Consider the following 12,771-nt stretch of genomic DNA (forward strand, 5'->3'; position numbering starts at 1 on the left):
CCCTCCCCTTCCTCCCTCCTCCTCTCCCCTTCTCCTCCCTCCTCCTCTCTCCTCCTTCTCCTCCCTCCTCCCTTCCTTTCCCCTCTTCTCCCTCTTTCTGTAAATCCGCTCCAAGAACTGATCAGCAATGACAAGGATCAAGCTGCAGGTACAAGATTCGTGTATTTATGTATTTTCCCCAATTTAGTCTCTTCCCAAGGTCATCTTTGATTCTACTTTTTAAAGTAGAGGCGCTAAACTTTTAGGAAATTAGAGAAAAAGTGCAGCTATTTTAAATTTGTTTAATTTAATGATAATGGAATGGTCTAATTTCTTTTCTTTAAAATGTGTTCTTAAAGCTCACCCAGTTTTTCTTAAGTTCGTCAGTGTTTATGGTGGCGATCCCTTTAGAAAACTCGAACTGGCCTGATGTTTGAATTCCTTGACCAAATGAGCAAAAATGCTGGCTTTTGTGATAAAAGAAACAGTAGCCAGCGATAAAGCACAAGCGAGTTCACTTACGAACACCAGAGAGGGCTGCAGGGGAGAAAAGCTTCACTGAAGATCATGGGAGACTTCCGTGCTGAAATTCCACATGATTTCTTAAAGAATCATTGACCTTACAAAAAACAAAACACAAACAAAAAACCCTCCAAATACAAAGTTAAAGACAATGTATTTGTTTTCTTTATTTTTATTCCCATGTAAGAAAGAAATGGCAAGTGGGAAAACCAATGAATGATTTTGGCATATTCCATATAATACAGAAGTAGTAAACTTATGCTCTCACAATGAATATACAAAAGAAATGAGAAGAAAATAAAATATAAGGAATGTTTCGACTCAATAATGCGAAACGGCTTAGGAGTGATTTTATTTGTTAGTCCTCCGATCTAGCATTTATAAGTGCAAATATTTTCACACAGTCAGATGTGTGTCTCTCCCCTTATTATTACTGCAGGGAATAATGTAAGCGACTGGCATCTAAAGTAATCAGAAATCTTTTTTCTCTTCACGGTGCATGTTGTTCACGTATAAATGACTCACGTCAACTCAAGCAGAGTCCTTAGCATAGAGTGCTGGCCTGTTTTATGTAGACACGCGTTTCTCTGTTTTTCCTCACGGCTAGATTCTCGCTTTGACGGTGATGACTTCTGCAGTAAGATAAAAGATGAATTGACTCATGGCTCCATGTTGGGCCCGCCTGGACATTGTTCTGGGGTTTTGCTTCAATTTGAGTCATTAAAGGAAAAAAATCCTCTGCAACAATATTATTAATGTGATAACAGAAATACCTGTAATAACTAGATAATTTTAAGAACCTAAGTTCATCCGTCTGTTAATCTCAGCTGTGATTAAGGAGGCAACCCTAAAGCCCATTATTCCTAATGACAAGACCAAGCAGGCTTAAAGCATTAGTCGGCGGAGGCCACAGAGACAGATGCTGAAGGGTATCAGCAGTCCCGGCCACAATTGAGGGATTGGTCCGTCCTCCACACAACAAAAGTGATACAAAAGAATGACACCCTCGCTAGAGTCCATTTCCTCGTATAATCACACAAAATGATTTTTCTTAAATATGATAATAAATCACAGCAAAAAATCAATGTGGCAGGGCCCAACTGCTGTGGCCTGATAACGCATCAATCAATATTTAGTATTTAGATTTTAATTAATACATAGCTGTGCAGAGGCTTTTTAAGAGAGAAATATTACCTTAGATAAAAAATCCGGCACTGTTAGCATGCAAAAGTTGTTGCTCATATCTGTCATTGATCAATCCGCTAGAGTTGTGATTAAAAACCCTTGAAAATATCAGACAAGAGGGTGAAACAGATTGAACCAAAAAAAGAAAAAGAACGTCGTGGGCCTGTTTGCCTAGAAAATGGCTCGAGATGCTGGCAAGTCGGCACGGCCGCTGCAGCCTGCCAGGCGAGAGAGTCCGTTTCACACAGGTGGATATGGAATGTAGGAGCCGGTGGAGACGTAGCCTGAGGACTGTGTCACGGGGTCAGAACCAGAGAATTCCGAATGCATAACCCTGATTCCCTCCATCCCTCCCCCCAGTCTTATTAGATATAGTTTTGGATGAAAGTTTTCCCTTGATGAGAAAGTATTTAAAAATAATTTTATTTTATTTTATTTTATTTAGTAGAGATGGGGTTTCAGCATGTTAGCCAGGCTGGTCTAGAACTCCTGGCCTCAAGTGATCCACCCACCTTGGCCTCCCAGAGTGCTGAGGTTACAGGCGTGAAACACTGCACCTGGCTAGAAATAATTTTACTGTTGGGAGATCCACATCTTTTCAGTGATGCTCTTAATCTCTTGCATTTCGTTTGACATATGAATACATGGGCTATTCAAATGGAAATGCAGATAGGAGGGCTGAGGTTTCCCCTTCCAAATCTCTGAGGAGGACCGTGCGTTCCCTCGATGCGGTTTGCACACTGTCTTCCTTGCTGCTCACCCGGCCTCTCTCCCTCACTCACTGCCCATCGCCTCATATCTTAGTTCCCATAACTTATGTGAACCAGGAGTTTACAAAACCAATCCCCGGGGAAACAATGCTTCTTTTGGTGTCCCCAACCCTTGATAGGTACCAGGTGTTTTATCAAGTAGAAAATGTTTCTTTGCTCTTTCGGATCAGGTGAAACAATCAAAGACAAGCAGTGAAGACAGACGCCTGTTTTTGAAGCTTCTTGGGAGGAGGGTGTAAGACAATGATGCTAAGTCCTTTTGGGAGTATCTGGTGCTTCTTACGTTTTTCTTTTAAATTAGTTCCTTGCTGGGTCTTCTCCTTTCTCTGTTGATTTTCCCTTTTGTGTCCCCTTTCCCGCTCACATAGAGAGTGAGCTGCAGCCTCTGGCAGAATTGCTAAGTCTAGTGTTCTTTAGGATGACCTCCCGATGCAGCAAACCCAAGGTCAAGGGGAAATTCACCCACATAGGCCAGGTTGGATGGGTCTAGAGAGGAGAGCAAGCTCTCCAAGCTTCTTTCCCTGATGTCTTCTTGAAGGCCTGCTGGATTCCTCCCTCCGTATCTTCACATCGCATGTGACTTGGTGCCAAACTCAATGGGTACCCAGGTGGGAAAGAGGGCTGCTTCCTGGTGGCCCACGCTGCCCGTGTCCCCTGGCTGTCAGAAGAAGGAAGAGGCGCTTCAAGGCAGTTGAGTCGATGCCAGGAGGATTTCCCAAGCAGGGGTCTTATCCATGAGGATGTGAATTGAGGATTTTGGCAAAAACAGAAACCTCAGAAGGTTGAAGTGATTTGTTCTCGGTGGAAGAGAAGGAAAGTTTCTCCAGAGCCAGTGCTAATGTTGAGGCAAAGATTTAAACAAACAGAAGCAAGAAAAAGCACTTAGGAACTCCTGCAGAACCTTGGAGAGATGGCACGACGTGCCTAAATTTCCAGGTCATTTCCCCTCATTGGGAACCTGAGAGGCCCTTGGTTGTGGCCAATGGCCATGAAAAGTGACAACAAATTGGTTTCTGAGAGTCAAAGGACATTAGGATTATTGGGTAATGGGGGTCCCTTGTGGAATGTGGGTTCAGGGATGGTGGCTTCGATCCACCAGGCTTCCTCACCGAAATTCCAGGTGGAATGTTCCAAGCTGGGGAACGTAGCCAGGTGAGCACAATGGAGGAGCAGGGAAGTGCCTGGGCTTATAGGTACTGCAACACTGTGGCATCAAAGGCCTACCTGCTCGCCTAACCATTCCACCTCCAGGACTTTATCCTGTGGACATAATCAGATAAGCACAGACATTTGTGTATGAAGATACTCCCTGCAGTAAAGCAACAACAGAAACAACCCTCACCATGCAACAACTAAATACTCCGCCGTGGAGGAGTGCTTCGTGTGAGGCACTGTGTAAAATACAGTCACCGAGGTAAAATACAGTGTCACACTCAGTGACACTGGGGGAAAGACAGTCTCAATTCTGTGAAAGAAACAATGACAGTGCCTGGAAAATTTTTAAAAAATTCACACGTGTTTTTGGGACGTGTGCTCATGTTTCATTTGAAGCAGAAAGGGAGAGCTCAGGTTTGCAGGCTGTGGTTAGAGCCGATTCTCTGCTATCCCCGAGCCCTTCAGTGGAACTCTGCTGGTTTCACGCCTAATTCAGAAAGCACTGTATTTACCAAGCCTACACCTGGATTTGGCAAACACCGAGTTCCTTGATTTTTGTTTTCCTCAATTTCCCTTTTTTTTCACAGGTTGCACCATCATCTTTCAGGCTAATTGAGCCCAAACCCTGTCTCTTGTTAATGTCAAGTGGTTGCCCTATAATGCTTCCCCCAACCCCACGATCTTTAGGAACTGGTCTCCTTCAGCCCTACAAATTAGACCAGAGTTTCTAAAGCACCTGTATTAGTCTGTTCTCACACTGCTGTAAAGAAACATCTGGGCCAGGCACGGTGGCTCACGCCTGTAATCCCAGCACTTTGGGAGGCCAAGGCGGGTGGATCACGAGGTCAGTAGATCGAAACCATCCTGGCTAACACAGTGAAACCTCGTCTCTACAAAAAAATTAGCCGGGCGCGGTGGCGGGCGCCTGTAGTCCCAGCTACTCAGGAGGCTGAGGCAGGAGAATGGCGTGAACCTGGGAGGCGGAGCTTGCAGTGAGCCGAGATTGTGCCACTGCACTCCAGCCTGGGCGACAGAGTGAGACTGTCTCAAAACAAAACAGAACAAAACAAAACAAACAAACAAACTATATATATATCTGCGACTGGGTAATTTATAAAGAAAAGAGGTTTAATGGGCTCATGGTCCCACAGGCTGTGCAGGAAGCATGCTCTGGCCTCTGCTCGGCTCTGGGGAGGCCTCAGGAAATGTTCAATAATGGGGAAGGCAAAGGCGGAGCAGGAGGAGAGAGAGTCGGGGAGGTGGCGCACACTTTCAAACAGCCGGATCTCACAAACACTCACAACCATGACGACAGCGCCAAAGGGGATGGTGTTAAACCATAAGAAACCGCCCCATGACCCCGTCACCTCCCAGCAGGCCCCACCTCCAGCACTGGGGGTGACAGCTGAGCACGGGATTGTGGTGAGGACGCAGAGCCAAACCATATCAGGGTCACACGATATATTTAATCAAGCCCCATAAAACAAACGAGGTGAAAGCTTGGAGGCAAATGCATGTTCTCATCTAGAGGGTTGAACTTAAGAAATATTATCTGCAGTCAGACATTTAAAGGGATGTAGACTGAAGTCCCTTATGTCTCAAACCAGTTTTTCTTTTTTTAAAGCACCTCAGAGAAGAGGGCGATTTGGAAGTAAGGCCTGGAGGGATCTGCGAAGTCACAGAGGGGAGGAATGACCTTTTATTTGCTTTAGAGCTTTTCGGGTTTTTTGTAATAATCACATTAAAATAATACTCATGTAATCAGAATAGAATAAGATTTTATCTTTCAAAGGTAAGGCAATGGAAAGATATTTATTTGTGAAATAAAATCAACAACCATATCATGAGATTGATTAAAAAAGCAGCCACCTTAACTTAAGGTTCCAAAGGCCTGAGCTGTGAGGGGTGTATGATGTTTGCTACCAGAATAATTCCACAGCGTTTGCTGAGGCCTGACGTCTGCAGGCCGTTGTACCAGTGCCTTCGTGGAGGTGGTGGCCGTGCCCCACATGCCAGTTTGCTGCAGGAGTCCATGACCACGCTTGTTAGCTGGGGAATGCATGGGCTCTGGGAGGCCTGAGTCTTAGATTCCAGGGGTGACCCTAGTGTCCAGCACTGACCAACTCCTTGGCGACGGGAGTTACTGAAGTCACAGCCCTTCTCTGAGGCAAAACCAAGTTGGTGAAAACAGCGCGGGGGGGAAGAGCAGTGAACACACAAACCTACACGGAGGTGATTGGCTTTTTCCTTCCTTTCCTTGTTGCTGTCTTTGTTTTGCTCTAGGAGAGACAGCTTCTCATCTCATTCTGCAGATGATGAGTGTGGTTTTGAAGCCAGGTGTTCTGCACCGGAGGGCAGCTGTCGATCTTTCTCGGCTGCCAGCCCAGGGTCATCTCGGGGGTGGGGGGGTTTGTGGTGGGAGGGCCCTGGTCCTGCCTGGCTCCGACACTCAGCCTCAGGGGCTCACGGTACCAGCTCTTGGTGCAGGGCGCCTGAGACCCCGTGTCCCTCGTCCCCTCGGCCTGCGGCCCCCCGCTCCCTGCTGTGTCTTGCTGGTGGAGGGAAGGGGTGCGGGAGCAGGTTCTTCTGCTGGAGAAAGAGTTTTCGGGGACTCGGTGTGAACGTGGGAGAGCTGGTGAGCACACTTTCCCTAGGGCACAGCTAGGAGGCTCACGAGTCGGGGGGCAGGCTGGGGAAACACTTTCCCCCCTTTTTTTCTTTCCTTCTCCACTGTCCCGCATGCCTGTTGTCCTGGCAGGCCCAGGGAGCCACCTTCTAGAAGTTGCATAACCTGGGCCTGATTCACTCAATATCACGAGCACGTACTTTACGCTCATTTACATTTTGAATGGGTACATTTTAAGTCCCATCGTTTTTGAAAATATGAAATGCTCCCTAGAATTATATGTTAGAAAATAAGATTAGAATTGTCTGGAGTATGAACTGTGAATAAACTTTTAATAAACTGGCGATAAGAATCTTCCTGAGGGAAGCACCTCAGCCCGGCTTCCAGCTGGAGAGGCCCTGGGCAGGTGGGGCCCGGGCCGTCTGCGGTGGGGCCGGTGTGGGAGGCTGAGAATCTCTGTGTATTGATGCTTTTGGTCAGTTCTATGTGACTCAGCCTTGGCCATGCCTTGGGGTTTGTATGGCCGTGAAAATGAAACTTCAGCAGACACTTTGGTTTCTAGACCGAGCATTTGCCTCCAGTGCGCCATGACTCATACAGACATAACGTACATTGATATAGACAAGCTTGTGATATGCACATATATCAAACGGCCAGACTGGGAGAAGATAAAATGTGGTGGAATAAAAAAGTGGTGAAGAAGAAATGAGGGAAGTTTGACTTAAACCTTCAGTGTGCCCAGGGAGGATTTGTTTTTCCTTTCTAAAAAGAGTCAAGAAAGGAGATTACAGCTGAGAAAGATGTTTAATAAGACAGGGCTGCACCAGCCAAGCTTTTCAGACAGGGGCTGAGGGGAGAATGTGTTTCTCATTTGGTTTGTCTTCGCCCAGACAGCAGAGGATGGGCTGGTTTGAAGGTTACATGTTGCCAGGAGAGTATCTCTGGATGTTAATTTTTCTACTGTAGCCTAGGATTTTGAGATACAAGATTTGAACCTAAAGGGAACCTTTCTAGGACTGGAAACCCCCATATTGTGGATGGAGAATTCTATTAATAGTACTGGTACCCACCCTGGAGTCAGCCTTAAGGAAAACCATGACAAAGGAACAGGGTCCTCCTGACAATTACTGTCCAACTCCGATGAGACTCCAGTGGAGAGAAATGTCATCATTACTGAGGACTGGAGGGAGAGATATTTTGGTGACAGATTAGAGCGTTAGAAAAAGTCAGATGGCAATGCAAAGCCTCTGCCTCTTTTGCCTGAAAATTGGACTGAACACCTTCCTGTATCCCAGATTTTGCCCTTTGAAAAAGGCAGCTATGATTCAGAGAAGCCAACAATCGTAGATATTTGTGAGATAATTGGGGCATTTGATAATATGAAGACACTATTGTTAGGTATTTAAGGTGTGATAGGCCGGGCGCGGTGGCTCATGCCTGTAATCCCAGCACTTTGGGAGGCTGAGACGGGCGGATTACCTGAGGTCAGGAGTTCAAGACCAGCCTGGCCAGCATGGTGAAACCCCGTCTCTACTTAAAATACAAAAAATTATCTGGGTTTGTTGGTACGCACCTGTAATCCCAGATACTCGGCAGGCTGAGGCAGGAGAATCCCTTGAACCCAGGAGGCGGAGGTTGCAGTGAGCCGAGATCACGCCACTATACTCCAGACTGGGGGACAAGAGCGAGACTTTGTCTCAAAAAATAAAAAAAGAAAAAAAATGTGATAATGATAGTATTAGGTTAAACAAGCAGAGGTGTTTACCAATGAAATAATATGCCTGGGATTTGCTTTAAAACAACACAGAGTGGGCCAGGCACAGTGGCTCATGCCTGTAATCCCAGCACTTTGGGAGGCCGAGGAGGGTGGATCACAAGATCAAGAGATCGAGACCATCCTGGCCAACATGGTGAAACCCCCATCTCTCCTAAAAATACAAAAATTAGCTGGGCGTGGGGGCGCTTGCCTGTAGTCCCAGCTACTTGGGTGGCTGAGGCAGGAGAATCACCTGAACCCAGGAGGTGGAGGTTGCAGGGCGCCGAGATTGCGCCACTACACTCCAGCCTGGCAACAGAGCAAGACTCCATCTCAAAAAAAAAAAAACAAAAAAACAAAAAACCCCAACCAACCAATCAACCAACCAAACAAGCACAAAACACAGAGCAGGTGGAGAATTGGGGAGCATGAGCTGAATCGCCCGTGTGTCGACAGCAGCGGAAGCCGGGTGGTGATGGGCGCTCCGGCTTCGCTGTATTGATCCATCCATCTTTATGCATGTTTAGAAATTTTTGTAAGATGTTTATTTTTTAAAGGTCAGCTATTACCCATAGTGACAGACCTGAGATCAAGCTGAGTGGTCTGGCCCCTGGGCTACCACCAGCCCCATCTCTTCACAGCTGGGATCAAGCCGAGTGGTCCGGCCCCTGGGTAACCACCAGCCTCATCTCTCCACGGGTTGGTTTGAATTGGGGCAAATGCACATTCCCTGAGAGAAAGGAGTTTGGAACATTCATCCTCTCTGCCTCTTTTCTTTGCACGTGACTGTCCACCTTCCCAGCTCATCTCCTGTCTTTCATCAGCACCTGTCTGTGGGGGGAAAAGGTTAGGTCAGGTTTTAGTGGGTCATTTCAGATTTTGCAGTAAGAGTTGCTACTATTCATTGAACCCAGGTATCACATTGTATGTTCTGCATATATTCCCTTTAATCTTCTCAATAATACTGAAATGTAGCTTTCATAACCCAATTTTATGCATGAGAAAACCGAGGCTTGGAGACGGTCTGCACTGAGAGAGGCCGAGCCAGGTGTGAGCCTGGGCTCCAGCCGTGCCCTGCCCGTCTCCCGGCTGGTGGCCTCTCCCCGCCTCCTCTTCCCTGCGGCCTTCCTGGACTGTGCCCCCGCCCTGCCCACCTCCCCGGCTCTCAGCCTGTGCCAGCAAAGCAGCCCTGCTTCTGCCTTCACAGACGCTCAGGTCCCAGGCTGGGCCTGGTCATCCTTGCAGCTGGAAACTCAGCGGAGGGTGAGCTCCACTAAGGCCGGGCAGCTAACAAAGATACCTGAGTTTATTTTTTGATCTCCGAGGCAGTCTGGGGCCGCAGTGTGGACCTGGAAGCGTGCGTGTGCACTCACAGGTGGAATTTGGCCGTTAACTGCACCTGTGCTCCCGCGCTGCCTGGCGGCCATCCCTGATTTCTCTGCCCTGGCCAGGGCATGCTGATTTGCTCTGGTTCCTTTTTCATTTCTCTGATGGTCGATGGAAACTATTAGTTCATTTCCAGCATTGGACGAATGTCAGTTACTTAGCTAGGGTCACGGGTTTTGATGGGAGAATTGGGCTAATGGTAGTGATGCCAGTGATTTCTCAGCTGTCATTGTAGATAGCAGAGATATTCCATCTCTCACCGAAGGCAGCCCAGTGGATTTTAGTCAAGTTAATTCGAATTGTACTTTAAAGCTAAATGAAATGTTTATTTCTATGTTGGTAAATGGTATAGAAAAAGCTGCTATTGAAACGACATTTATTCATAATTTGGTCTGTTAGGAATATGCACGCTGAATGCTGATTTGTTTACCTAGATGGAAAATTGTCTCTTACAGAGATGAAAAGCGTACCCGATTTCGGCTTCTTATGGTGCGTGTGTGTGTGTGTGTGTGTGTGTGTGTGAGCGCACCTGCTCACTCATTGTGCGAGCACTCACCACACTGAAGGGGTTTCGTAGACATTGCTTCACAATCCTCACAGCTCCACCCGAGGTTTGTGACACTATCCCTTTGTTGTCACCATCGCTGCAGCTGTTGTTGTTGTGCAGACAAAATCACTCGGCTTCCTGAGGCCAAGTCACTCATCCAAGGCCACTGGCTCACAGGGCAGGGCTGGGCACAGTCTGGCCAGCCCCCAGTCTCCCGCCCGGTGCTTCTCCCTCCCCATGCCTGAGCCAAAGCCTGCAAGTCCTCATGTTGGCACCTGCCCGTCTACCCACACTCACCCCTAGGAGACTGCTGGCTCTGTTCTCGGCTCCCCATGGAATTCCTCCCAGGGCCACCCATGTTCACACACGGACACAGGGACTCCTGGACCCAAGCGAGCCTATGTATTCATTCCCCAGATAATCAGAGGCACAGATAAAATAAAGCTTCCAGCTGATGCGCATCCGACAGACAGGGCTGTTAGTTTATGTGGGCTATAGGCAGAGTCGACTGGAAAATTTTGATCACTTTAATTTACTATATCCAGCATGCCTGCTGTACTCAGCCGGCACTTTTATCAAGCCCTGTGAGGCGGTATTGATTTTTTTATTTTCTGTGTAGGATAAGAAGACAGAGAGTTAGGAACAAGAGTGAATGAAGAACTTTCCTAGATTGCTGCTTTCTCCAGCTTATTGTGCGCTGTCGTTTGTGGTTTCAGATGATGGCCAGTGCGTCAGGGCTGCCCGCAGCAATGAGCAGGCTGAATAACAATGGAAGGCCAGACAGGAGAGATTGAAAAAGGAGAAAGGCCGCTGGAAAGTGAGAAAGTGCATGTGAGAAACAGGAAAACAGCCCGGGCTGAGGAAAAAGTGTCCAAGGTGTAGGTAGCCCCATCAGCATGTTCCGTTAAAGTTGCTGCAAACTGCCAGGACAGTTTTTCATCGAAGAGTCTGGCTGCAAAGTCTACAGGAAGGAGAACCAAAGCTTCGCTGTATCATTTTCTTCCTTAAATGAACAAAAGAACCTCCACTTCCTCACCCCCAGGAAGTCACAACACAGCACAACACAACAGCGGTGGCAGAGCGGCCGAGGAGACGGCGTTCGGTGCTGTCCCAGATATGGCTGTCTCAGTGGCACCTGCTGTCCTCACCCTGGTCAGGGCCTGCGAGGCTGAACCTGTCTCAGCCCACACACATGACACTCCTGCGATTCCAACGCGCCTTTCCACTTCCAGCCTTCTGAGGGACTGTGATGAAATTTGACAAAAAGTAGAGGCTCATGTGGGTCATTTTAGTAACATGGTTTCTCTTATGTTGTGGTGGAAATGGAGACAAGCAGAGTGAGAAACAGAATCCCAGGATTTTAGCGCTTGGATTCTCACCACCCTGTCCTCCACAGCCCCGCTGACTTGATTCGCTTAACAAGATGGTGTGCTCACTCCCTGCCACCATCACCTCTCGCTGCGGGTCCTGTGACCACACCATGCTGCCGGGCTCCAGGCAGACAGCACCTGAGGCTCACGTCTGGTCAGGGGCTCTGCGTGGGGACACCGTCACTGGCTTCCAGAAGCACATTCCAAAGCCAAGATCCCCGGGTGGCCCCATGGGCGATGGACATTCCACTCTCAGCTCCTCCCCTGGACGTCCAGGTGTAAACACGTGGGTGGGTGAGCACGTTCCAAAGCCGAGACCCCTGGGTGGCCCCACGGGCGATGGATGTTCCACTCTCAGCTCCTCCCCTGGACGTCCAGGAGTAAACGTGCGGCTGGGTGAGCACATCAAGGCGTGGGCGCTATGACTAGATTGCACTTAGATGATCCCTAAGAAAACAGCCTCAGAGTCGTGGGTGCTGGGCAACGTGGAACGCTGGCTTTTCAGAGGAGAAACAGAGTCTGGAGAGACAGGGGCTTGCTGGAAGTGGTCGCTGAGGAAGACTTCGGCATCGCTTGTTCCACTACACATGCAGCCCCTGGAGGCTTCAAAGACGTCGATCCAAGGTGACTGTGTAGCACAGCAGGGCCTGCACGCGATGGGACCCTGGGCCTGGAGGGATTTTGGAAAAAGAAACAGTGATGCGGTAATGGCTCAGCTCAGCCACATTTTGGTTGTCACAGGAGCGTGACAAGGGTCCCAGGATGTTTGAGAGCAGTGGGCCCCACAGCAAAACCAGAAACTTCCAGAATAGGTGAGAGACGACATTTTTAAAAACATGCACACACAACTCTCTTACTTTAAGCAATTTTAATTGCAAGGGATTCAAATCCCTATACAAAGCCAGTTCCCTGCAGTTATTAGGCCTTTCTTCAGAAGACCCATGCGTGTTTCATCTCGAACGCTGTTCCCGGGAGATTCTGCTCACAGATGTGTGTGACACAAGCCCTCAGTGTCATTTCAGAGCAGGAAATATACAGGTTGTCAACAGGGGACCTTGTCTGGGTAGCTACATGTACAAAAAAATGAAGGGCAATTTGGGAGCCCAATATTTGGGATGTGTTTATTTTCCAGCTCCATGAGTTCTGGCTTTTATGATATGAAGGTTCTCACTGTTTCTGTGTTTCGTCTTTAATTGTGTAAAGAAGAATGCAGTGATATGAAATATGCCACGCATGAAGCCGGTTCGTTCACACATGCTCGCGTTGGCCACACTAGTGTCATCTCTAACACGTTGGTGATAGTCCCGGAACAGCTGGCTGGTAACTCTGTATTGCATGAATGGAGTTCAGTGTGAAAATGATTTGTAAAACCATGATGTAAAGTTCTCTTTAACAAGGGTTTTGGTAAAGTATGACGCTGAATCCGAAGTGGTATAAATTAGGCTTTAAATTGGACTTACATTAAAATCTTCAGG

This window comes from Hylobates moloch, unplaced genomic scaffold (assembly GCF_009828535.3).
Source record: "Hylobates moloch isolate HMO894 unplaced genomic scaffold, HMol_V3 SCAFFOLD_5, whole genome shotgun sequence".
NCBI lineage: Eukaryota > Metazoa > Chordata > Mammalia > Primates > Hylobatidae > Hylobates > Hylobates moloch.